This window comes from Pelophylax lessonae, assembly GCF_965119305.1.
Source record: "Pelophylax lessonae genome assembly, chromosome: 4".
Classification (NCBI taxonomy): Eukaryota; Metazoa; Chordata; class Amphibia; order Anura; family Ranidae; genus Pelophylax; species Pelophylax lessonae.
Window position 1 is genome coordinate 659,451,214 of NC_138771.1, and position 27,070 is coordinate 659,478,283.

Consider the following 27,070-nt stretch of genomic DNA (forward strand, 5'->3'; position numbering starts at 1 on the left):
AAAGTGTCAAAAATGTCAGTCTAGGGTCCGATCTGTCCGCCGCAATGTCGCAGTACCGCAAAAAAAATCGCAGATCGCCGCCATTACTCGTTAAAAAAAAAAACACCAAAAATGACAAAAATCTTTCCCTTTGTTAGTAAACGCGATAACTTTTGCGCAAACCAATCAAAATACGCTTTTTGCGATTTTTTTTACCAAACATATGTAGCGTAAAACAATTTGGCCGAAAATGTTAAAAAAATTTGATTTTTACATTTTTTGGGGGGGGGGGGGGGGGAATTTCATATAAAAAAAGTGAAAAATATTGTTATTTTTGCAAAAATTACGCTCTTTTTTTGTTTATAGCACATGATCAAAAAATCGCACAGGTGATCAAATACCACCAAAAGAAAGCTCTGTTTGTGGGAAAAAAAGGACGTGAAATTCGTTTAGGTACAGTGTCGCACGACCGCACAATTGTCCCTTAAAATCACGCAGTAAAAAATCGCAAAAAAACCCCTGGTCAGGAAGGGGGTAAAATCTTCTGGGGCTTAAGTGGTTAAACCATGCTCAATTGGTACTAAGGGGCCCAAAGTGTGCCAAGAAAATATCCCCCCATTACACCACCAGCCTTAACCGGTGATGCAAGGAAGGATGGGTCCATGCGTCAAATACTGACCCCCACCATCTGAATGTCACAGCTGAAATGGAGACTTGTCAGACTAGGCAAGGTTTTTCCAATCTTCTATTGCCCAATTTTGGTGAGCCTGTGCAAATTGTAGCCTCAATTTCTTGTTCTTAGCTGACATGAGTGGCACCCGGTGTGGTCTTCAGCTACTTTAGCCCATCTGCTTCAAGGTTGGATGTGTTGTGCGTTCAGAGATGGTATTCTGCTTACCTTGGATGTAACGAGTGCTTATTTGAGTTACTGTTGGCTTTCTATCATCTGGAACCAGTCTGCCCATTCTCCTCTGACCTCAACAAGGCATTTTCCTCCACACAACTGCTGCTCACTGGATATTTTCTCTTTTTGTTCCCACCATCCCTCTGTAAACCTGAGAGATGGTTGTGTGTGAAAATCCCAGAAATACTCAGACCAGCCCGTCTGCCACCAACAACCATGCCACGTTCAAAGTCATTTAAATCCCCTTTCTTCGCCATTCTGATGCTCGGTTTGAACTTCAGCAAGTCGTCTTCACAATGTCTAGATGCCTAAATGCATTGAGTTGCTGCCATGTGATTGGCTGATTAGCAATTTGTGTTACCAAGCAATTGAACAGGTGTACCTTATAAAGTGGCTGGTGAGTGTATATACAGTATATACATATATATATATATATATAGCTTTAATTCTGGACCGGAAAGGATTTACCCCCTTAATGACCAGGCCATTTTTTGTGATTCGGCACTGCGTTACCAATTGCGCGGTCGTGCGACGCTGAACCCAAATATAATTTATTTTTTTTCCCCACAAACAGAGCTTTATTTTGGTGGTATTTGATCACCTGTGCGATTTTTATTTTTTTGCGCTATATACAAAAAAAAGAGCGACATTCCTGGAAAAAAAAAAAATAAAAGTATTTTTTTTACTTTCAGCTATAAAACATCCAATAAAAAAATAAAATAGATTGACTCAGGTGCCATCATCTCTGATAAATTATCAAAGAATATTTTAAATCTCAACACTTTTAAATCTAAATGAATACTTTAAATCTTGTGTGGGATTTTGGAGGCAATCCAATCAAATTGATATAAAAACAAGTATTTTATTTAAAGCATTTTTGTTACAAAAAACAAATAAAGACTATTTGGATGAAGAAGCATGTGCGTTTGTAGACACAGGAAGCAAAATAATCTAGAAAAAAACTATTATATATAAGGTCAGTTACAAAGTGGCATTCCCCAACTGGCTGCTGTATCGATTCATATAGGGTAACAGCATAGATGTTACCACAGAAAAGGAAATATCCAACGCGTTTCAAAATATGTAACAGATTCTTCTTCAGGGATTTTTCTGCCACTTCTAGTATATATGATCATTTGGTTTGAGTGCTTCCTAAGGCTAAAATACCTCCAAACTGTGATTAATTCATAATGTTGCAGCAAGGGTCACTGGAAAGTATATCCAATTTCAATGCCCAAAATGGCAACATCTCTTGAATCCTCCTACACCTGCCGTCAATTCCCCAGGAGGCAAGAGGAACCGCGACAGCTATTCCTAAGATCGTTCAGCTGGCACAAAGTGTAGTTCCCCTCATCCACGTGTGGAGAGGAAAGGAAATGCCAAGCACCCAAACCAAAGGGCCATATATATATATATACACAGTATCTCACAAAAGTGTGTACACCCCTTACATTTTTGTAAATATTTTATTCTACCTTTTCATGTGACAACACTGAAGAAATGACACTTTGCTACAATGTAAAGTAGTGAGTGTACAGCTTGTATAACAGTGTAAATTTGCTGTCCCCTCAAAATAACTCAAGCCATTAATGTCTAAACCACTGGCAACAAAAGTGAGTACACCCCTAAGTGAAAATGTCTGAATTGGGCCCAATTAGCCATTTTCCCTCCCCGGTGTCATGTGACTCGTTAGTGTTACAAGATCTCAGGTGTGAATGGGGAGCAGGTGTGTTAAATTTGGTGTTATCGCTCTCACTCTCTCATACTGGTCACTGGAAGTTCAACATGGCACCTCATGGCAAAGAACCCCCTGAGGATCTGAAAAAAAATGAATTGTTGCCCTACATAAAGATGGCCTAGGCTATAAGAAGATTGCCAAGACCCTGAAATTGAGCTGCAGCATGGTGGCCAAGACCATACAGCGGTTTAACAGGACAGGTTCCACTCTGAACAGGTTTCGCCATGGTCGACCAAAGAGGTTGAGTGCACGTGCTCAGCATTTTATCCAGAGGTTGTCTTTGGGAAATAGACGTATGAGTGCTGCCAGCATTGCTGCAGAGGTTGAAGGGGTGGGGGGTCAGCCTGTCAGTGCTCAGACCATACGTCGCACACTGCATCAAATTGGTGTGCATGGCTGTGGTCCCAGAAGGAAGCCTCTTCTAAAGATGATGCACAAGAAAGCCCGCAAACAGTTTGCTAAAGACAAGCAGACTAAGGACATGGATTACTGGAACCATGTCCTGTGGTCTGATGAGACCAAGATAAACTTATTTGATTCAGATTGTGTCAAGTGTGTGTGGCGGCAACCGGGTGGGGAGTACAAAGACAAGTGTGTCTTGCCTACAGTCATGCATGGTGGTGGGAGTGTCATGGTCTGGGACTGCATGAGTGCTGCCGGCACTGGGGAGCTACAGTTCATTGAGGGATCCATGAATGCCAACATGTACTGTGAAATACTGAAGCAGAGCATGAACCCCTCTCTTCAGAGACTGGGCCGCAAAACAGTATTCCAACATGATAACGACCCCAAACACACCTCCACCTGAGAGTAAAAGTGATGGACTGGCCAAGCATGTCTCCAGACCTAAACCCTATTGAGCATCTGTGTGGCATCCTCAAAGGTGGAGAAGCGCAAGGTCTCTAACATCCACCAGCTCAATGATTTTCTCATGGAGGAGTGGAAGAGGGCTCATTGTGGAAACCATGAATGCCAACATGTACTGTGACATACTGAAGCAGAGCATGATCCCCTCTCTTCGGAGACTGGGCCGCAGGACAGTATTCCAACATGAACATGAAGAGAAAGTGGCCGTGCACCAAAACGATGACTTGATAGTAGCAAAGATCTTCCTCAGCTGCTTACCTCTGCATCCCCCATCCACATCTCACTTTCACCCCTCTTCTTCTCTAGTACCTCTCCGCACACTGTGGGTGGCTCTGCCTCGCACGCTTGCAGGGAGATCATCCAGTAGAAGTGGATCCGCATTCCACCCAGGGCACCTGCATCTCCCTTGTCCCCATCCTGCACTCAGTGGGAACCACTCAGGAGATCAGATCTTTGTAAGCCATTGGGAGACAAGCTTTCACTTGTAAACACAGAAGCCAGACCCCTGTGTTTACTAGTGATGGTGGTGAGCAGGGAGCAGAGGGCCTGAGCCAAAGGTGGTGAGCCTGTGGTCCACCAAGTTCCAGCTAAAAAAAGACCTGCATTTACCTATTTTTTTTTGAGGACAGTGAGTGTGCAGCCTTACTCCAGGACGGCATAAACATTGTCCCTAAGCTTCTACTTTAGGTAGCTCACTCTCACCCAATTTTTTCAATCCACCCTTAGTACAATCCACTACGTGGTTACACTTTAAATGCAACTTTCAATGTGGAGGCAGGGATTGTCCCTGCTGTACACATGTTATAAAGGGAGATGTAGTTCAGTCATATACAAACCATAAAGAACAAAAAATTAGATCATTGTAACATCACATATGTCATATATATTGTAACATGCAAAGTTTGTCACGTACAACATGTTGGACGTACTATTAGACTTTTGAGAAACCGGTTCTACAAATATTTATTCACTATTTCAAAAAACCTTTCCACCAACGTAGCCCGACATTTTAATGATCATCATGGGGGTGACACATCTGTTGTGGGTGTACAAATTTTAGAAAAAATCCACCCACCAAAAAGAGGTGGGGATGTATTTAAACTATTGTGCAAACGAGAAGTATTTTGGATCTTTTTCTTTAAGACCAGGATTCCCTATGGTTTGAACCACAAATGGGATATCACACACTATTATGAATGAACAGATAGATATTAGTGTTCTATCCCTTTCTTTTTAGTTTTTCCTATTTGTTTAGATTAGCCAGTCCTCATCGACCTTTTTTTAGTTGGGTCGCTGAGGATAGATACTCAGGTGATTTCTCTTTTTTCCCCCAGTATCTATAGATTACTATTTCCCTATTTTTTGGTCACAATTTTTTGTATCTCCCATACACCAGACAATCTTCATCGGCCGGCGAACGTCAGCCGCAAATTTTCTCAAATGTCCGCGAACCGCAAGTTCGCGGCGGGCCCTATTGACTTTAATGGGAGGCGAACTTTAAAAACCTTTAGGTCATATTTGCACACAAAATACTTACTAGCTGTGCACAAATAGTCACAGCACATGGACAATGTCATAACAGAAGTATTGCAATTGGAAAAGTTGCCCTAATTTTTTTTTTTTTTTTACAGCAAAAAATGTTTTTTTTTTTTCATAAATCAGCCAGAACTGACAGCAGCCGGTAAATACATTGTCTAATACATATAGGGTCCATTCACACAATTTTGCGGAACGTTTACAGACCCATTGATTTTCAATACCAGTCTGAAAAATGAGGCATTCACAGGCTAAAGAAGTAAGTGTCGGCCAGTATAGGCCCCAAAAATTAGCCCACATGGGTTTACCTGACAGCTTAGAACGTTGTATTCTGTGGCTGGAGGTACATTAGGCATTCACAGGATACAGAAGTAAGTGTCGGCCAATACAGGCCCCAAAAATTAGCCCACATGGGTTTACTTGACAGCTAAGAACGTAGTATTCTCTGGCTGAAGGATCATTAGGCATTCACAGGATAAATAAGTAAGTGACGGCCATAAAAGCCCCCAAAAATTAGCCCACATGGGTTTACCTGACAGCTAAGAATGTAATATTCTGTGGCTGAAGGTTCATTAGGCATTCACAGGGTACAGAAGTAAGTGTCGGCCATAAAAGGCCCCAAAAATTAGCCCACATGGGTTTACCTGACAGCTAAGAACATAGTATTCTGTGGCTGAAGGTTCATTAGGCATTGACAGGATACAGAAGTAAGTGTCAGCCAGTATAGACCCCAAAAATTAGCCCACATGGGTTTACCTGACAGCTAAGAACATAGTATTCTGTGGCTGAAGGTACATTAGGCATTCACAGGATAAATAAGTAAGTGTCGGCCATAAAAGGCCCCAAAAATTAGCCCACATGGGTTTACCTGACAGCTAAGAACATTGTAATCTGTGGCTGAAGGTTCATTAGCCATTCACAGGATAAATAAGTGTCAGCCATTATAGGCCCCAAAAATTAGCCCACATGGGTTTACCTGACAATTAAGAACGTTGTGAAAGGAATTTAGGCAGAAAATATTGTTCAAAAATATTGATCAAGCCCAGGGCCAGAGGAATAAAGGGCAAATTTCTACCATAAGTATGGGACTTTAAAGGCATAGCTACAGGTAGCCATAAGTTATTCAAAGAGGACCAAGTAATAAAAAAAGGATTTTTATTGTGAAAATGATAGGTTTAAAAACATGAAAAACACAAAAATGTGCATATCCATATAGCTATAAAACAAGAATCATTAATAGTAACAAGGGATCACAAAGGCCCGACATGGTTCGCCGAGGTATAAACCTCAAGTATTGGGGATCTTGGGCGGCACAGCAGAAGAGACGGTAGCAGCAGAAAAGTCAGCCAAGGAGGAGAGGGAGGATGGAGGAGGAGGAGAAGAAGAGGCAGTCCTGCATGTAATCCTTGGCAGTACAACCAAATCTACACGGGTGCCACGGGTTACATGCTTGACGGCCATCAGAAGGTTTACCCAGTGGGCAGTAAAAGTGATATATCTTCCCTGCCCGTGTTTGCTAGACCATGTGTCTGTGGTCAGATTTATCTTGGCACCGACAATGTGTGCCAAGATATATTCACTTGCCGCTGAACATGGCCATACAGCTTTGGAATGCCCTTCTTCGAGAAATATTTCCTGCCTGGGACCTTCCATTGTGGTGTTCCAATGGCCACAAATTTCCGAAAGGCCTCCGAGTCCACCAGTTGATATGGCAGTAGTTGGCAGGCTATTAGCCAGCAGTCAAACACATTGAAGCTTGCCTTTTTCCAGAACAACGTAAGGACGTTATGATAGAAGGTGGAGTGGAGGACAATTGTGAGGAGAAAGGAGAAGGAGAAGAGGCTGGACGGTGAGAGCCTGGAGTGTGGCTTTGTGGGTTCTGATGGTGTTGCTTCCACTGGGCTCGGTGATGGGAGTTCAGGTGACTTCTTAAGGCGGTCGTCCCTAGATGAGTGTTGGGCTTACTGCGACTTATTGTAATGTTCTGGTACCTTTGGTACCCTAATTCCACTTTTCCTAAGTGTATGCGCCCCACCATTCTCTTTTGGTAAGGTGCGCATACACCTTTAAGACCGATGCTGTTATCACTGAGCGCCGCTGGAGCGGCTATTTCAACCTCCGGCGGTCTCACTCACATGTTCGTTCAACACCGCATAATCTGCCTTGAAGCTCTCATGCTTGCAAGCATACCTCGCTATCAGAACCACGCTGCTGATCCCTGTATCCCGCTACCGGATCATCCGCTCTTGCCGAACCTTTCCTCTACTACATTGCTACTAGTGATAAGTACCCCACAGGGGAAACCTCTATAACCTTCATACTAAAGCTTACACTATCTAGCTCTGCATACTAAGGACTATTACTACATCTGCATTAACTAAGATTGCTAGCTGTTGAGCCTAATACCATCTGCTCTTGCACTGGGTTGGTCTATCCTGTATGTTCACCTGCTACTCTATCATCTGCTACCATACATGATTGCTTAACCTATCTGCATCCCATCTGCTACTATCTTACTTTCAAGAACATTCCTTTCAAGTGTCTGTCATCTACCATCTCTACCCAACCTGTCTCTTCAGCCTATCATCACTATATTACTATACATATAAGTCACTCTAGGAACATCTTATTGAGTGTGTGTATCTACTTGCTGAATTGAGACTATCCACACATGATGAGTCTTGGGAGTTGGGATTGGTGTCTCAGCGTTTCTCTACATGACTACTGAAGTGGAATATTTCTGCAGCTGTAAATCCACATTATACATAAAACGCAGGAGAGTTACAGATTGAACGAACCTCAAATGGATTCAGCAGAAATAACCACTCAGGTGACACAATTAAAACAGCAAGTAACTGCGTTAATACACGCACTTGCTGAATTAAGAGAAGAAAATCAGGCTCTGACGCAGCAGGTAACCAGACTGACACAACTTACCACTGCTCAGTCCTCTGAACCCAAAATAAATCCTCCTTTGGTATTTACAGGCGATCGCAAAAAAATTCGCGAATTTAAAAACGCATGTGAGTTACTTTTCTTGCTAAAACCCCGTACCTACCTTACTGATCACATTAAGGTTTGTACTATTATTTCTTACCTAACAGGCGATCCTCGGGCCTGGGCAGACTCTCTTTTTGAGAAAAACGATCAGCTTCTCAAATCCTATACCTTATTTCTAGCAGAACTTACTAGCCTATATGATGATCCCAATAGGCAGAGTACTGCCGATCTTCAATTAAGGTCCTTGAAACAAGGTAGGAGACCTGTGGAAGACTTTGTCGCAGAATTCAAGAGATGGACCCTTGATTCAGAATGGAATGATGCATCTCTGAAAACTCAATTTAGGCTTGGCCTATCAGAGGCCGTTAAAGACGAGCTCGCCCGAGTGGATCTGCCAAAAACCCTGGATGCATTGATACAACTCAGTATCACCATAGATAGAAGACTACGAGAAAGAAAGGCTGAAAAAATGGGAATGCCATTATCCAGTTCTTCTCGGATTTCGGCCGATGACCCCACTCCTATGGAGGTAGGAACCATACGCCCACCTCTATCAACTATGGAAAGAGCCAGAGGACGATCTGGTAATCTCTGCTTGTACTGTGCATCCCCAGATCACAAGATAAACGTCTGTCCCCTAGTCTACAAAAAGAAGGGTGAGTGTTCACATGTCCTCCTAGGGGGATTGACAACTTCAATCACTAATCCTTACCTTTTTGTTTGCTTAACATTACAGTGGGACCAGAACAGGATTACTACTAAGGCCATGATTGACACAGGATCTTGTGGAAATTATATTGACATACGTTTTGCTGCTTTAAATAAAGTCCCTATTATTTCTAAACCTAAACCTGTCTCAGTAAGTCTTATTAACGGTGTTCCTTTATCCTCTGGTCCGATCACTGATCAGACACAGGCACTCCTAGTCACTACTAACGGGTCTCATATGGAGACCACTACCTTCGATCTAATACCTTCACCCCACTTTCCCATTGTTTTGGGACTTCCCTGGTTACACACACATCAACACATCAACCAACCATAGATTGGAAGGAACGCACCCTGGCCTTCCTCTCTTGCTATTGCGAGGGTACGTGTAACCTCCCGTATTCCGGGAAGATCCTGTCTGTGGTGACAGATGAGATTGCACCACTATGTTATCAGGATCTCTCTGAGGTTTTTCTTGAGAAAAATGCTCAAGCACTACCTCCCCATCGAGACTATGATTGTAGTATTGATCTACTCCCAAATAGAAAATTGCCGTTCGGTCATGTTTATCCTCTTTCACAGGATGAACTTTCCCATCTCAAAGAATATTTGGATGAGAATTTGAAAAAAGGTTTTATTAGACCTTCCACTTCTTCCACAGCAGCAGGACTCTTTTTTGTCCGCAATAAGGACTCAAGTCTCAGGCCTATCATCGACTATAGGCAATTGAATGCTATTACAATAAAAGATCACTATCCTCTACCGCTTATCCCTGAACTCATTGAGCAGGTGCGTGGAGCTACCTATTTTTCAAAATTGGACCTGAAAGGGGCATACAATCTCATTCGAATCCGTGATGGACACGAGTGGAAGACTGCATTCATAACCAGATACGGATTTTTCGAATATCTTGTAATGCCATTCGGGCTATGCAACGCCCCTGCAGCCTTTCAACGATTTATAAACAATATTTTCAGAGACTTACTAGATGTCTGTGTTGTGGTATATCTGGACGATATACTTATATATTCACGATCCCTGTCTGAACACATAAGACATGTAAGACTAGTATTATCGAGATTGCTTGCACACAACCTATACGTGAAACTGAAAAAATGCTTGTTTCATAAAGAAGAGGTACTGTTTCTAGGCTACATCATATCCAAAACAGGAATCAAGATGGACATGAGTAAGATATCCTGCATTCAGAATTGGCCTACACCAACCACCCGCAAGGCGCTACAGCGATTCCTTGGATTTTCTAATTTCTACAGGAAATTCATCAGGAACTTCTCTGCCATTGTGAGACCCATCACACAGCTCACTAGCATTAAGAGACCATTCAAATGGTCAGATGAAGCAAATAAAGCTTTTCACCTGTTAAAGACAAGGTTTACTTCTGCTCCCATACTACGCCATCCAGACCCATCCCTCCAATACATTCTGGAAGTAGATGCGTCAAACATGGCAGTAGGAGCAATACTCTCCCAACGACCAACTAACACTTCACCACTCCATCCAGTCGCCTTCTTTTCTAAATCCTTAAGCAGTCCAGAGGTAAATTACCCCGTGGGTGAAAAGGAACTGCTTGCTATAAAATTGGCTCTGGAGAATTGGCGACATCTACTCGAAGGCACCCGATTACCAATACTTATATACACGGACCATAAAAATCTTCAATATCTTCAGACTAACAAAACTCTCTCTCACCGACAGGTACGATGGTCACTATTCTTTCTAAGGTTTAACTTCCTAGTGACCTACACACCTGCAGATAAGAACAAAAAGGCGGATGCACTATCACGACTAACTGAAGAAAACTACTTCGAAATCCCTTCCGTTCCTATAATACCTCACAAGCGTATTATTGGAGTTGTCCGTTCTTTGAAGGAAGAGGTTTTGCATGGTATAAGTTTGGATTCACCCCCACCACAACTAAATACCGATGCAGAAGGCTTCCTCTACTACAATGACAAACTTTACATACCACCTACCATGCGCACCAAGATCTTGGAATTATCGCATGATGTGCCTATGGCAGGACATATGGGTATGACAAAGACTCTTAATCTGATTACCAGACAATTCTGGTGGCCTGACATGAAAACATCTATACAAAAATTCGTCTCTTCATGCAATGTCTGTGCCAGGTCCAAAATTGACACTACGAGACCATCCGGTCTACTATGCAGTCTACCAATACCCCAAACTCCATGGGAAGTTGTGTCCTTGGACTTTATAGTAGAACTACCTCCTTCCAAAGGATTTAATACCATCTTGGTGTCAGTGGACCATCTGACAAAGATGGCACATTTCATTGCTATTCGCAGACTACCTTCGTCCAAAAAAACGGCAGAACTCCTGATGAAACATGTCTTTAAGTTACATGGTATCCCAAAAACTCTTCTGTCTGACCGTGGATCACAATTTATTTCCAAGTTCTGGCAAGAACTATGTCACATACTACGAATTGAGCGGAAGCTCACTTCTCCTTACCATCCGCAGACCAACGGACAGACTGAAAGAGTCAACCAATGCATCGAGCAATATTTACGTTGTTACACTTCTTACCAACAGGATGATTGGGTGGATCTTCTCCCTCTGGCAGAATTTGCCTACAACAACGCAACCCACAGTACGACCAAGCAGAGTCCGTTCTACTTGAACTATGGGTTTCATCCCTCTATTCTTCCACCACGCATCCTTCCTTCAAATAACCCAGTAGCCTCAGACTATCTTACCCAAATAAAGGACTCTCTGGGTTTGCTTAATACTACCATTGCACACGCTCATAGTCAACAAAAGAAGTACTATGATCTTCGCAGAAGACCTTCTCCTCAGTATGCTATTGGGGACCTCGTTTGGCTCTCAACAAAAAATTTAAGACTGAAAATCCCTAGCAAAAAGCTTGGACCTCTCTTCTTGGGACCTTTCCCAATCAAGAAACTTATTGGAAAAGCTGCAGTACAGCTTACATTGCCAATAGACCTCAAAATACATCCCATTTTCCATGTGTCGCTACTGAAGCCCCATGTTCCTGACCAAGGAATAAGGCCTACTATCCCACTTCCTCCTCCTGTACAAGTTAAAGGTGGAGAAGAATATGAGATAAAAGAGATTCTGAATTCTCGTATCCACAGAAGAAAACTTCAATACTTAGTTCGATGGAAGAACTATGGGCCCCAAGACGACACCTGGCTAAACACCTCTGACATACATGCCCCTAGATTAATCCGCAACTTTCATGCGAAGTACCCAGACAAACCAGCTCCAGAGGCCTTCAGGAGCCGGCCTTAAGGGGGGGGTACTGTAATGTTCTGGTACCTTTGGTACCCTAATTCCACTTTTCCTAAGTGTATGCGCCCCACCATTCTCTTTTGGTAAGGTGCGCATACACCTTTAAGACCGATGCTGTCATCACTGAGCGCCGCTGGAGCGGCTATTTCAACCTCCGGCAGTCTCACTCACATGTTCGTTCAATGCCGCATAATCTGCCTTGAAGCTCTCATGCTTGCAAGCATACCTCGCTATCGGAACCACGCTGCTGATCCCTGTATCCCGCTACCGGATCATCCGCTCTTGCCGAACCTCTCCTCTACTACATTGCTACTAGTGATAGGTACCCCACAGGGGAAACCTCTATAACCTTCATACTAAAGCTTACACTATCTAGCTCTGCATACTAAGGACTATTACTACATCTGCATTAACTAAGATTGCTAGCTCTTGAGCCTAATACCATCTGCTCTTGCACTGGGTTGGTCTATCCTGTATGTTCACCTGCTACTCTATCATCTGCTACCATACATGATTGCTTAACCTATCTGCATCCCATCTGCTACTATCTTACTTTCAAGAACATTCCTTTCAAGTGTCTGTCATCTACCATCTCTACCCAACCTGTCTCTTCAGCCTATCATTACTATATTACTATACATATAAGTCACTCTAGGAACATCTTATTGAGTGCGTGTATCTACTTGCTGAATTGAGACTATCCACACATGATGAGTCTTGGGAGTTGGGATTGGTGTCTCAGCGTTTCTCTACATGACTACTGAAGTGGAATATTTCTGCAGCTGTAAATCCACATTATACATAAAACGCAGGAGCGTTACACTTATGCATTGGCTGCAAAGGCTGCAGATGGCAACACTGTTGTCAGCAGTGGACACATTAAAAAAAGCCCACACTGTGGAGCCATGTGCCGGCGTCCTGGGAGCACTAGATGTGACTGTACATGGTTGATGGCTCGCTCCTGATACATTTGCAGTCTGCTTTGTCCCCCTTGTGCAATGCAAGTTCCGCCTGCTTATCCTCCCTATCTGCTGGACCGTCTCTCCCTCTGCACTCCCCTCCTCTTCCTCTCTTGTGGCCACCCATGTGACATCCATAGACACGTCATCATCCATGTCACCTTCCCCACCACTAACATAAGAGATCCCGGAGTAGGCAGCAACAGCGGGGACCAACCTCCTTGGGCTGATCTGGGTACTGTTGTCAGACTGCTGAGTGGCGGCTGTTGCTACCTCCTCTTCCTGATCTGATGCCAAGCATGGCGGCGCATTGCAAATGTCTTGTGATGGATCGGAAAATAATTCCAGTGACTCAAGCGGAGGGTATATGGTGTTGGTGGTGGCGTTGGTGGTGTCTTTGGGGGTGCACACAGCAGAGAGTGAAGAGTGTGCAGATAGAGAGGATGAGGAGGGTGCAGAAGAAGAAGAAGGCTGAGTGAGCCACTCAACCAAGTCTGGTGCGTCCTTTGACGTAATCAAACGCACCTTCTGAAACTTCACACTTTGGCTCGGGCCTACTGCTCCTGCCCTACACCTACCACCACTGCGTAAGGGCCTGCCTCTTCCTCTGCCTGTCATTTTTGAAATTACCCTGTGACAAAAGTCTCTAGAGAAGCACAGTATATGTGGAAGATGGTATATAACACCCTGATTCAATGTGTGGTATTGGGGGGGGCCACAGGTTTATCACACCAGTTTTACAAATAATTGGCCAGTAACTGTTGTCACTGTGTGTAGCACAGTTAACGCAGCAAAAGAGGCCAAATTTTTGCAGGACTAAAATACACTCTTATAAAAGTATACTGTTAAATAACACCCCAGTTCAATATGTGGTATTGGGAGGCCACTGGTCTATCACACCAGTTGTATAAAAAATTGGCCAGAGAGTTTGGCACTGTGTGTAGCAGATTAAATGTAGCAAAAGAGGCAATATTGTTGCAGGACACAAATACACTTATAAAAGTATACTCAGATAACACCCCACTTCAATATGTGGTATTGGGGGGCCATTGGTCTATCACACCAGTTCTGCAAAAAATTGGACAGTAACTGTTGTCAATGTGTGTAGCACAGTTAACGTAGCAAAAGAGGCCACATTTTTGCAGGACTAAAATACACTGTTATAAAAGTATGCTGTTAAATAACACCCCACTTCAATCTGTGGTATTGGGGGGCCACTGGTTTATAACACCAGTTATACAAAAAATTGGCCAGTAAGTTTGGCACTGTGTGTAGCAGAGTTAATGCAGCAAAAGAGGCAATATTTTTGCAGGACACAAATACACTTAGGAAAGTATACTCAGATAACACCCCACTTCAATCTGTGGTATTGGGGGGGGGGGAGGGGCACTGGTCTATCACACCAGTTATAATACTTTTTTAATAGTGATTTTGTCACTGTCTGTAATATTGCTGCAGAAACGCTCACCACACCAGTCACAATGCTGCACAGTGCACAATACAAAGCTACTATAATATGCTTTCTATATTAGAAAGTATATTATAAGTGTATTGCACCCCTATATAGTGCACTGCACACCAAAGAATAGTACACCTATACCAAATACCAGTCCTTAAAAGGACTTTTGTGGACCTTAACAGAGCGATTTGTGTCACTGACAATCTGTCCCTGGTGCACAGAACAAACCTGTCAGGGAACTACCAATATCCTGGCGAACCAGCGAATTTGCGCATTTGCACGAATGTGCATGCGCGCCCAAACTCGGGCAAACGCAGTCAGGAATGCGCGTGCGCATTGGCGTACGCCATGCGTAATGGCGCTTGGCGCCAAACGGCCTATTTAAAGCCAGCAGCCACAACATCTAGTTGCTGGATGATCTTCAGCTCCCTGTGTCCCTTGTGCCTTGTTTTTGCCTTTATCTTGGATTTCCTGTTGCCGACCCGGATTGCTTGACCACCGACTTTTCTTGATACCTCTGGCTCCTGACCCTTTGGCTTGTCCCTGGACTCTCCCTGTTTTCTCCAGTGTCTGACCTGGCTTGGCTATTGACTCTGCATTACCAGTCTCCTGTGAGCTATCCAGCTTACCCTGTTCCTGCAGCACACCTGCCTGGCTTATCAAGTGTTCCAGACCCTCCTTGGACCTATCACCCGTTGGCCACAGCCACCATCTGGCCATCCCAGCCGTCAACCCGTACTACTTCGGGCACAGCACTCCCTGTCTCACCTCCAGGGGTGTTCTGCACCTAGCCGCAAGGGGAGCCCTCTCTACACTCCGGCTTCGGATCAGGTACGTGACAAAACCTCTCCCTACACTGACAAAAGAGACAGTACACCTATACCAAATACCAGCCCTTAAAAGGACTTTTGTGGACCTTAACAGAGCGATTTGTGTCACTGACGATCTGTCCCTGGTGCATACAGCCAACCTCTCCCTACACTGACGAAAAGCAGAATGTAAAATGGCTGCCAGCTCAGGTCTATTTATAAGGTAGGGGGTATGTCCATGTGCTGAAATGTCTCAATTGGCTGTCCTGTACCACCTGATGGCACCCTGATGGGTGTCATGGGTCAAAGTTCTTCAGAATGTAAAAGAAAATGGTGGCGCGAACATTAGCGCGAACATCTGCAAAAGTCTGCGTTTTCGCGAATTTGCGAACACAAAGTTTGCCGCGAACCGACCGCCGGGCAAACCGCAAGGCCATCCCTATTGATTTTATTAGATCAGGGTTTGGAAGCAATGTTGTATACCATACAGCATGGTTTTATATGTACTATCTGTGTTTGTTTCTAAATGGCTACAGTATATGGTTTTATTATATATTTTCTTTATGTAGATGACACAATGTTTTTAACACCTATAACATAATCACATTTAATTTTTTCTCACTTTAGTATTTTATTTTACAATGGCAAAATCAATTGATGACATCTATAATAATTCATCTATCTATTCAATTAATTTTTTCTCCATACTTGGACACATTACTATTTTATTTTTATTTTTATATCTTATATTTGATCCCGGTTTTATGGATTCAAATTATTCACCTTTTGGAAGCAATGTATTTAACATTGTATTAACAAATGCACTTTTGCATCATTTTATAATATATAGAAACAATACTTTTTACACATACATCTTCAGCTAAATATTCACGACACTATGAACTCTTTTGATTAGGTTATATTAAGTTTTTATTTGTTAAGAGCTGGATGTGTCACATACAATCAGGTCCATAAATATTGGGACATCGACACAATTCTAATCTTTTTGGCTCTATACACCACCACAATGGATTTGAAATGAAACAAACAAGATGTGCTTTAACTGCAGACTTTCAGCTTTAATTTGAGGGTATTTACATCTGAAAGAGTGTATCAATGCGCCTTACTGAAATATTATATTTCATAATATATTTCAGCTCATGCCCACTTTCCAATGGAATGTGGTCCTTTGCAATTCAGACTCACACACCTCATTCATATACCCTGGACACTTGACAGCTGTATTTTGCATATAGACGACAGACAGTGATAGGTGTTTACATGTTAAACACCTTTTCATTCATACACCCTGGACACTTGGCAGTTGGATATTTTGCATATAGACGACAGACAACACCTAAACACAATTGACAATTGCTTACATTAACACATTAGACAGCTGAACACAGACGGATCGGCTCTCCCACAAAACATAATCTCGACAGAGATGTATGGGGAACGCAAGGGCCTTTCATGTATTGTTTCTGTGAGATATGTTCTATTGTTAAGTTGACCCATGAATTGTAACGGGTTTAAAGCAGTTTTTGCCGCTCAAACTTCCTTTAAATGTGAGCGAAACTTGAAATAAAATCAGATGTATCTACGCTACGCTTGAGTTGCTATGTGTCACTGCATCTCCTGGCCAGCGAGGGGGAATTCACTATACAGGGGGAGTTGGGACTGAAGGGCTGTATATCATCTTGTAATTGCCTCCTAAAAAGATTGAGCTAACAGTTTGGTGTCAAGAAGTTGGGATCTGCCATAACACAGTATTGGGTAAGTAATTCTATTTTTTATTTATTACCACCCTATACTGTCAGAGCAGATAAACGGTACCCAGTTAGCGCTATTTTTTAGCGCCTCCCAGGAATCTGATATTCCTAAAGAAAATAGGGGTCTGAAGCCCCAAAGATAAGATGGGGTCTGATACTCCAGGGTCTGAAACCTGGTTACAAAGCAGTACTGTGTGTGATAGTGAATTCTCCCTCTAAACCTTGTATATTTGCTGTATAGACATTTAAGTGTATTTTTAGTTGTTATATAAGATTGCATGCCATTGTATAGATGTATGTGGAGATTGTATGTGATATTAAGCTGAGCTTGAAGGTATAAACTTGCCCACCAAGGATAGTTAACAGCAAACCATAAATTGGGTGTATATAAATCTGATTATAAAGACGCAGGAAACCACATAAATTGGAAAACTAGGTTTTCCAATAAAGTCTAAATACTGACCTCACCATCCCTATATATATATATATATATATATATATATATATATATATATATATAAACCTCCTTCAAACTCAGCTAATCTCACTTTATATTCTGAGCTTAAGATAATGGGCAATTCTCAAGGTAAGGAGAATCCCAAGAAAAAAAAAATGAAATTTACGTTTAGAAAAATTGTATGAAAATTGTATCGTGTATGGGCAACCTTAGAAGTGTGTGAGATCCATGGATCGTTATGTTGTGTTAGTTTTAATAATGTTTCTAAAAGTGCTGTATCAGTAAAGCATTTCATAACACTGAATGAATAATGATTTGTTTTGTGTTTATTACTTATGTTTTAAAATGATGTGATTTTGCCACGAGTACAACAAAAAGATAACAAATCCGTGCTATGCTGGTCATGGCAGCTTTTAGAAGCAAGAAAATATATTTGGTGTGTAAAGTGTGACCTTAAGGACTAAAATTGTACTTCTATCCTTAAAATCGTGAGCAATTTTGAACTTTTATCATTGAGGCTTTTGTCACTGACAAAAAAATGTTGGTGCCTTTTTAGCACACAAACCCCCCCCCCCTTCTCCCGTCTGTGACACAGGTAATTGCAAAAGCTAGGGAGTGTAAACAGTTGTATTGTCATACAAATTGACTGAGCTGAGTAAACTTGAAGAGGAAAGTACTAAAGAATCTGTTAATCGTATATGCAGATGTATATTAACTATCAGTTTTGCTTTTGTAGAGAAAAACAGTTTTTGAAGAATGTTCCAAATGGGTGAAAAAAATGGTGACGTATAAGTTCTTGTAGCCAAATGGGAAATTACTAATGTTTATTTTTGAGCTGCTCATTTTTTAACCATGTTGAACAATAATAATTTTTTCTTTAAATTTATGGTATACCATAACAAAAAAAAAATATAGAAATCCACGTGGTAATAATCAATTTGACGTCAACAATTTTTGGTATTAGAGAAGTGCACTGTTAGGAAGGAAAATGTTTGACATGCTTACTGTATGCTAAATTCCTCTAACCGTTGGTTTATTGTTAGGAGGAAAAGTAAAATGTTTTGTTACTAAACTTTTCTTGATGCTCATTTCTCAGATAAATTTAATTTGAGACTTTCAGAACGAAGGACAATCACAGCCTTCAACGACAACCCAACCTTATGGGAGTATTGTTTACAAATTGTTTTTTTCTGATTGATTAGACTGTTTTTATGGGTGTTAGAAAGTTCTTGTTTATTGGATGTCAGATATTTGATGTGTTCTAACTTGACATATATGAGCTCTGGCATTAATGAGGTTCTATGCCTTAGATAATTGAGCATCTCTTGTCTTATAAAGTTTTCCTTTATTATATTGTGAGATGAAAAAAAAAATAGGATGGAATTGGATAAATTGTTGCTCTATTATTACACCTATAGTGTGCTAAGAATTATAATGAAGTTATGTCAGTGTTACTACATTGTTTGTTAAGATTATTTTGGTATTGTAAGAATTAAACTTTAAGACAAGGTAACCTCCTGTTGTAAATTCAATTAGTTGCATGGCCAGCCAAGCCATCTCTTTTCATTCTAAGGTGACTCATTGCCCCAGGCTTTGCATATAAATGGTCCTTGAAGTCAGACCCTGTGTCTCCAATGCTATTTGGTTTCAATTTCCTGCTCGGTGTCATTGAGCAACTGTGCAATCCCTTATAAATTTATGTTGCATGGGTACTCACTTCTAGCTGTTTTGTGTGTCTCTGTGTGTCCATGTACACAAGTCAGCTTGAATTTTACTCCCTGCTGTTCAGTGATCACAGCATCTTAGCCATGCAAGGGATTCTCAGTTGTCTATTGGCCTTTAGTTCTAGGTAGCTGCCTTCTTGGGTGAGTCAGAGGACTGCAAGCTAACCCATCTCCACCTTTGGAGAATACAAGGCAGTTCAACCCCTCCAAGGGCCCTCACCATTGTTGCATGTGTGGTCATGCTGTGTTCTCCCAAAATAGTGCCATTAGGTATCCTTCCTGTCTTAAAATGACCTGCCTTCCTGTAGGTCCTAAACCCCAGTGCTGCGAGTGGTTCTTACTAGCATTTATTTTGCTGCCTGCCTGTAAGACCAGAAGCCCAGTGCCGCAATATACTTCTGCCATTCTTGTAAAACTTGTATTCTTGTCTCTGGAATTACCTGCTATTCTTGCTGAAGTCAGAATGACTCCAGACCCAAGTACCAAGCTATCTCCCTTTGAAATTTTGATGGGGAGACCCTTCCCAACCCCATGAATCTATTAATTCTCATATCTAGAGATTTTGCAAGAGGAATATGTGGCAGAATTAATTGAAAAATTAAACAGTGATTATGGTGATATTTCCTTTGCCAACAGGTGCACCAACCCACCCATTCAAGCCTGGAGACAGAGTCCTGGTGAAGGCCCCCCATAAGCTGACGTCGCTAGACCCACCCTACGGACCTCCTACGACAGTTCAAGCAGTGACCAGAACTGCGGTATTGACAGACGAATCCCCGGTTTGGATCCACGAATTGTGACTGAAGGAAGCCCCACCCCTGGACCCCACGACTGCGGACCGGAGATTGTGACGAGCACCAGACAAATTCCAGTTGGATCCAGACAGACGGAAGCCCCGCCCCTGGACCCCACAACTGCGGACCGGAGATTGTGACGAGCACCAGGCGAATTCCAGTTGGATCCAGACAGACGCATTGGTACAATGCCAACGGACACCCCTACTCCTGGAAGACTTCCCATTCGTGCAGCAGTGGTACTCTTTGTAGCAAGTTCAACACTAGTAGCCACTGTCTGGTTACTTGCAACATGTGCTCACCACCCGGAGAACCTCTCCTCATTTTGCCCTTCCTCACCCCAGGAAAGGAGAGAGACACGAGACATTCATGTCTCCACTTTGCAGTTGAAGTCAAGCCTATTGGACACAAAGGACATTGTTTAACGTTGTAGCCGACAGGGATTTAGTCTGACCGCTCTGATGATACGAGGGTCGAAAGGGAATTTTCTCCTCCCATTGAACGGGGGAGGTTTATTTTTGCCCTTTCCTGGCAAAGGCTTTAGGAGATGTTGGAGATTCAAATGCTATAGTCAACAGGTGGTATGTGCTGCCATGGTCTATTTGCCATAATATGGAGTTTAGATTTTTCAGGCCATAGATTCTTGCAAGCTATGACCCTCCCCATTGAACATGTCTGTTTTTGATTTGATCTAAGAAGTTATATCCCTATGTGCACACAACCAAGTCGCCAGCCTACATACACCTTAGAATATAATGTCACCTGTTTTGTGCAAGTCAGTTACCAATAATATGACATGCACTCATACAATAACACAACCCAGGTATGTCAAGAATGTCCATCTCATTCATAGTTGGACATATATCCCAGGAGGGCACATAGTGCTATTCACAGACTCTAGGTGATCCCACCCTTATGAATAAAGTTGGGATCAAAGGTTGGGTTGAAAGAGTGTATCAATGCGCCTTACTGAAATATTATATTTCATAATATATTTCAGCTCATGCCCACTTTCCAATGGAATGTGGTCCTTTGCAATTCAGACTAACACACCTCATTCATACACCCTGGACACTTGACAGCTGTATTTTGCATATAGACGACAGACAGTGATAGGTGTTTACATGTTTACATGTTTTATTCATACACCCTGGACACTTGGTAGTTGGATATTTTGCATATAGACGACAGACAACACCTAAACACAATTGACAATTGCTTACATTAACACATCAGACAGCTGAACACAGACGGATCGGCTCTCCCACAAAACACAATCTCGACAGAGATGTATGGTGAACGCAAGGGCCTTTCATGTATTGTTTCTGTGAGATATGTTCTATTGTTAAGTTGACCCATGAATTGTAACCGGTTTAAAGCAGTTTTTGCCGCTCAAACTTCCTTTAAATGTGAGCGAAACTTGAAATAAAATCAGATGTATCTACGCTACGCTTGAGTTGCTATGTGTCGCTGCATCTCCTGGCCAGCGAGGGGGAATTCACTATACAGGGGGAGTTGGGACTGAAGGGCTGTATATCATCTTGTAATTGCCTCCTGACAAGATTGAGCTAACAGTTTGGTGTCAAGAAGTTGGGATCTGCCATAACACAGTATTGGGTAAGTAATTCTATTTTTTATTTATTACCACCCTATACTGTCAGAGCAGATAAACGGTACCCAGTTAGCGCTATTTTTTAGCGCCTCCCAGGAATCTGATATTCCTAAAGAAAATAGGGGTCTGAAGCCCCAAAGATAAGAAGGGGTCTGATACTCCAGGGTCTGAAACCTGGTTACAAAGCAGTACTGCGTGTGATAGTGAATTCTCCCTCTAAACCTTGTATATTTGCTGTATAGACATTTAAGTGTATTTTTAGTCGTTATATAAGATTGCATGCCATTGTATAGATGTATGTGGAGATTGTATGTGATATTAAGCTGAGCTTGAAGGTATAAACTTGCCCACCAAGGATAGTTACCTCACCATCCCTATAAATATATATATATATATATATATATATTTCAAATAAAGGGTGTGTTTGTAGCAAAAGAATGTAAATGGGGGTACCGCATCCCTAATCTGTATATAATCTATACTGGGAAAGATATCCCAAAGAATGAAACCAACAACTAAACCTGAGGTGTGCAGGTAAGTGCTGGGGTAGAAAGAAAAAAAGAGAGGGGAAGAAAAGAAGTGAGGAAAGGAAGAGAAAAAAAATGGGAGAAAGGAAGCAGGGGAAGGGAGAGGGATGGAAAAAGCAAGGTGGGGAAAGTAAAAGAAAAGGAACTGGGAAGGGGAACTAAAAGGGACAAGAATGGGGAAAGGTAAGACAGAGAACTATAAGATAAAGGAGAATAGGAAGAGAAATGGGAGGGCTGATGGGACTTTTAAGGTACCAGATAATTCAAAATAATAAAGACATAATTAAAAACTAGAAAAGTTTATTGACATAACATCTTTAAAACCAAAGACCAACAGTGTGACATAGATACAACATATATATATATTTTGACATATACAAATGCAAAAAAAAAAGCAAATACATAAAACATAAGGCTGTAAATGAATGATAAGGATGAACCAGTCCCGACATGTTTCACGGGCAACAATGCTCCGTTTCTTCAGGGGAATGAGAATATGAATATATCAATCTATAATGCCTGTATGATACAACAACAGTAAACATAGGTTATTGGATCAAATGCATATATGTATAACAACAAATGTAAGTTGCATGCCACCATGAAGTATCGAGATGCATCCGAGACCACCACCAAGGACAGACCCACTCGTGGACCAGTTGGATAGAAGCGCTCCCCAAGAAAAACGTCTCACCCGCGGATGTGGAGGGGCATAAGAAGCAGGATAAAGATATAGGCTGAAAAAACCTTCACCATCAAAGAAAAATGGAAGAAAGTAAAAGGAAAACTATATATTCAGCTAGTATATGTACCTCATTTGATGTATATGATAGACCCGTTTGTATAGTCAAGATAAAACAGGGTTAAAAACAGGAGGGCTCAAGTTAGGCGGCCATGTTGGAACCAACACGCAGGGCAATGAACTGTTAAAGTGAAAAATGCAAAAAACGTATGCCTATGATTAGGAGTCTGTGGAGTTACTCTCCAATAAGTAAATGGAAAAAAGAGGGGGCAAGGGGAGACAAAAGAGCAAAAAAGGAGGGGCTTTACCTGCAAAGTAATAGATGGATAAGTGGGCCCTTTCAAGTACGGGTTGGTAACTCGGAGTCCGATATGGAGTCCAGATATTGGGTTTATGTGCTGTTGTCGCTGGGTCAAGAAAGGCCAGCCATTAAGCAGTTCTTTAAAAACATTGTCGGGGGGATAAAAAGATTCAAGAATTAATGAATCGTTCTGTCACCAAGTGACAAAAAACAGTGTGCTACACAATTCTTACCTGCGTGGGACCGCCATATCAAACAACGCCGACTCCTGACTGAATGAGGCATCGAGTCCCGCTTGATATGGCCCTCAACCCGACGCCACGCTGCGCATGACGTCATACGCAACGTGGGCGGGTCAGGTCCTCAACTGTGCGCGCCTCCGGGGAGGCGCATGCGCAGTGTCGCTCTTAATGGGCCACAACAGGCAGCCCAGAACGGCCACAACAGCGCCGAACGAAAGGAGACTTCCGGCCAGCGTTGTGTGAGAGGACCACACATCCGCTGAGACGTCTGGGGAGCGCACCACCCAGTGGTCGGAGGGGAAATGACGGAGGTGGACAAGGCTCAGATGCAAATCAACAACTCAAAAGGGGCCGTGGCATGCACAAAAACATTTCACCAATTATAAAGGCAAGAAAAAAGTGTAACAAAAGACACCAATTTAGCGAGTATATAGAAAATGGAATTCCAATCACAACAGTAAACTGCGGTTGTAAAAAGGACCAGTAGGGAACATGGAGATCCATCGTGGTCTCTACATATTGAAGCCCCTATTATGGAATACAAGGATTTCCAATATAGGGGAAACAAGAATCCATAAACAAATAAGAAGTATCATAATTCTAAATGCTACAGCACTAAAGGATATAAAATCTCGGAGAGACATCAAAGAAAAAACATTTTTTATAATATAAAGAAGAGCACAGCAGCGGTATTTCCAAATAATTGGAATAGCTGACTGACTTACCATTTGTCAGAATCGCAGTCGGGATGTCGCAGGAAGTGGATGGTCCGGGAACATACTGTGGGCAAAGTGGGGGCATGGATGCCCAGAGGTCGCATGGATCGGGCTCAAGGGTATTTTCAAAAGGGGGGAAGGGGGGCTATTTTTAACCCAAAAATGGCTTATAAGTCAGGACCTCATTTATCCCGGGAGGTGTAGTAGCCTCTAAGGATTCTATCCAAAAGGATTCTCTTTGTAGGATTCGTTTGTCCCAATTTCCCCCGCGGGGGTCCTGGGGAATCACTTCCAAAGCAAAAAACGAAACCATGGAATTATCATACTTGTGGCGAAAAACTATATGGCGTGTGACGCTCGTTTGTATGGTACCTCCCTCAGAGTGATAGATGTGGTCATCTATACGTTTGCTGAATTTCCTGATGGTCTTGCCGACATAAAATGCCCCACAGCGACAACTCATAAGGTATATAACCCCTTGAGTGTCACAGTCGGCGTAATGTCTAGATTGAACATTTCCCATTGGGTAGGCGGATACCTGTTCCAACTTTTACCCAAGGGCATTTATCACAGGAACCACACCGATATGTGCCTTTTGGGGAACCTGCACTGGTAGAATGTTTGATATAATGACTTTTAGTCAGGCAGTCCCTAAGGGACATTGATCGCCTGAATACCAGACTCGGTCTGGCACTCAGATATTTGTGGAGGGTAAGGTCTTGGGTAAGGATCGGCCAGTGACGTTTCAGGATATTTCGCAAAACGTCTTCATGTGCAGAGTACGTGGTGATAAATCTAACACTTTTATCATCTTTTTTTGAGGTGGTTTTGTATAACAATTCGGCTCTCGAATAGGTATTGGCTCTATTGTAAGCCTTCCTGAGAAGCGTCTTGGAATATCCTCTGGCAAGGAGTCGCTCACGAAGCAGGCCAGCTTGGACACGAAACTTGGCCTCAGCGGAACAGTTCCTACGAAGCCTTAGATATTGGGCATACGGGATACTTGCGATCAAGGGGGCGGGATGGGCACTTGCTGCGCTAAGAATGGTGTTACCCGCACTGGGTTTGCGGCAAAGATCAGTGTCAATGAGCCCATCCGGGGAGAGGCTGATGTTCAGGTCAAGGAACGAGATAAGATGCCTATCAAATGTGTAAGTAAATTTAAGGTTTAGATTATTGTTGTCAATGGCTTTCAAAAAAAGTAAAAGTTCATCAACTGTACCTGTCCAGATGATCAATAGATCATCAATGAATCTGTACCAAATTAAAATGTAAGGCATCCATTGTTCCATTCCTTCATCAGAGAAGATCAGCCTCTCCCAGGCGCCCAGATATAAGTTGGCATAGGAGGGAGCGCAGCAAGTGCCCATAGCTACCCCCTGGACCTGCAAGTAAGTTTGTTCCAAAAAGGTGAAGTAATTTCTCGTGAGAATAAATCTTAGCAATCGAAGGACAAAGTCCATCAAAGGCCAAGTCTTATAGTCCTGTTCTTTGAGGAAAGATTCGGCCATCCGGATGCCCTGGTCGTGCGGGATACTGGAGTATAGTGCTTCAATATCGATGGCTACAAGCAGGGCATCCGGAGGGACCTGAATCTCCTCAAGGTGTTTCAAAAGATCGGTAGTATCCCTGATGTAAGAAGGGAGTGCAAGAACATGGGGAAGTAAGAAAGAGTCCACAAATTTGCTGGCGTGCTCCGTGAGCGACCCGTTGCCAGAGACAATGGGCCTACCGGGCGGGTGCACAAGACTTTTGTGCACCTTGGGTAAGGTATAAAAGGTGGGGGTTTTTGGGTGTTTGTTAGACAGAAAATTATAGGTATCCCTGTCTATGAGGCCCTGGGAAAAGGCCTCAAAACACAGGGACCTATATTCACATATGAAGTCCTTAATGCAATCAGACTCAATGGGAAGATACCATTCGCGATTGCACAAGACTTCTAAACACATTGTTTCGTACTGGGGGGAGACATGACAACTATGTTGCCCCCTTTGTCTGATTGTTTTATAAGGATGTCTTTATTTTTTTGGAGTGAGGTTAGAGCTAAAGCCTGGTCTTTAGTAAGATTTTTAGGAATGGTGGGCAAAGAAGTAATTTTTAAATCTTTGGACACCCGTTGAACGAACGTCCAAATGTTGGCATTGTTGGATAAATCTGGAAATTTTTCTGATTTAGGTTTGAAAACCTTTTTTGGTGGATATGAGGGAATAGGAAAAGAAGGGGTTTCAATCGGTGAATCAGTCGAATCAATGATGGACATAACTTCAGTATTGCCTTCTTCATATAGCAAGACTAGGTCTTTAATGGCCCTGCTCTCGGCCATGGTAAAGTGCTTGGTCTGTTCAGCTAGTTGTTTTTCTAAATTTTTTTGTTTCCTATCTTCATCAAACATAAACTTAAAAGTAAGATTTCTTGCGAAAAGATGCAAATCTTTTATAGTTTCAGAGGTATCAATAGCCCTAGAGGGGCAAAAGCCTAAACCCAGACCAAGCACTTGTTCCTGGGCAGGAGTCAGGTCAATTGAGGCTAGGTTAATGATGTTAAGTTTATTCGACGAATTAGTGTGTATGTTGAGGTTATTTAGGTTGTTTTGGGTTTCACATACATGTTTAGGTTGCCCTGTTTGGTGTTCCTGGGTGTTTGGGGAGTGGGTAATTCTAAAAAACCGTCATCCGAAGTGGCGGATGCGGAATCACTGGTGTTTAAAGGAAGTGACGTGTTTCTGGCTAATACTTTCTGTAGTGTGGGAGCTATGTTAGGTAAATTCGTGGATGTGTTTAGATTGGCAAGGGTGTCAGGTTTTTTCTTATTTTGACTCGAGGGTAAGGTGGGAGAAGGACCAGCACTGCCTCGTCCTCGTTTCTGGGCCTTGGTGCGTTTATTGGAAACTGGTGGACCTGAATGTGATGCTCGTGATTTGTGCGAAA

At 42.4% G+C, this 27,070-nt stretch overlaps 1 protein-coding gene across 1 annotated transcript in view; it reads left to right on the forward strand.

The window, feature by feature from the left end:
* Positions 1-27,070, forward strand: part of LOC309553066 (E3 ubiquitin/ISG15 ligase TRIM25-like) — a gene marked incomplete at both ends in the record, with an annotated part of 77,990 nt that overhangs the window by 50,579 nt on the left and 341 nt on the right. The window lies entirely within an intron of this gene.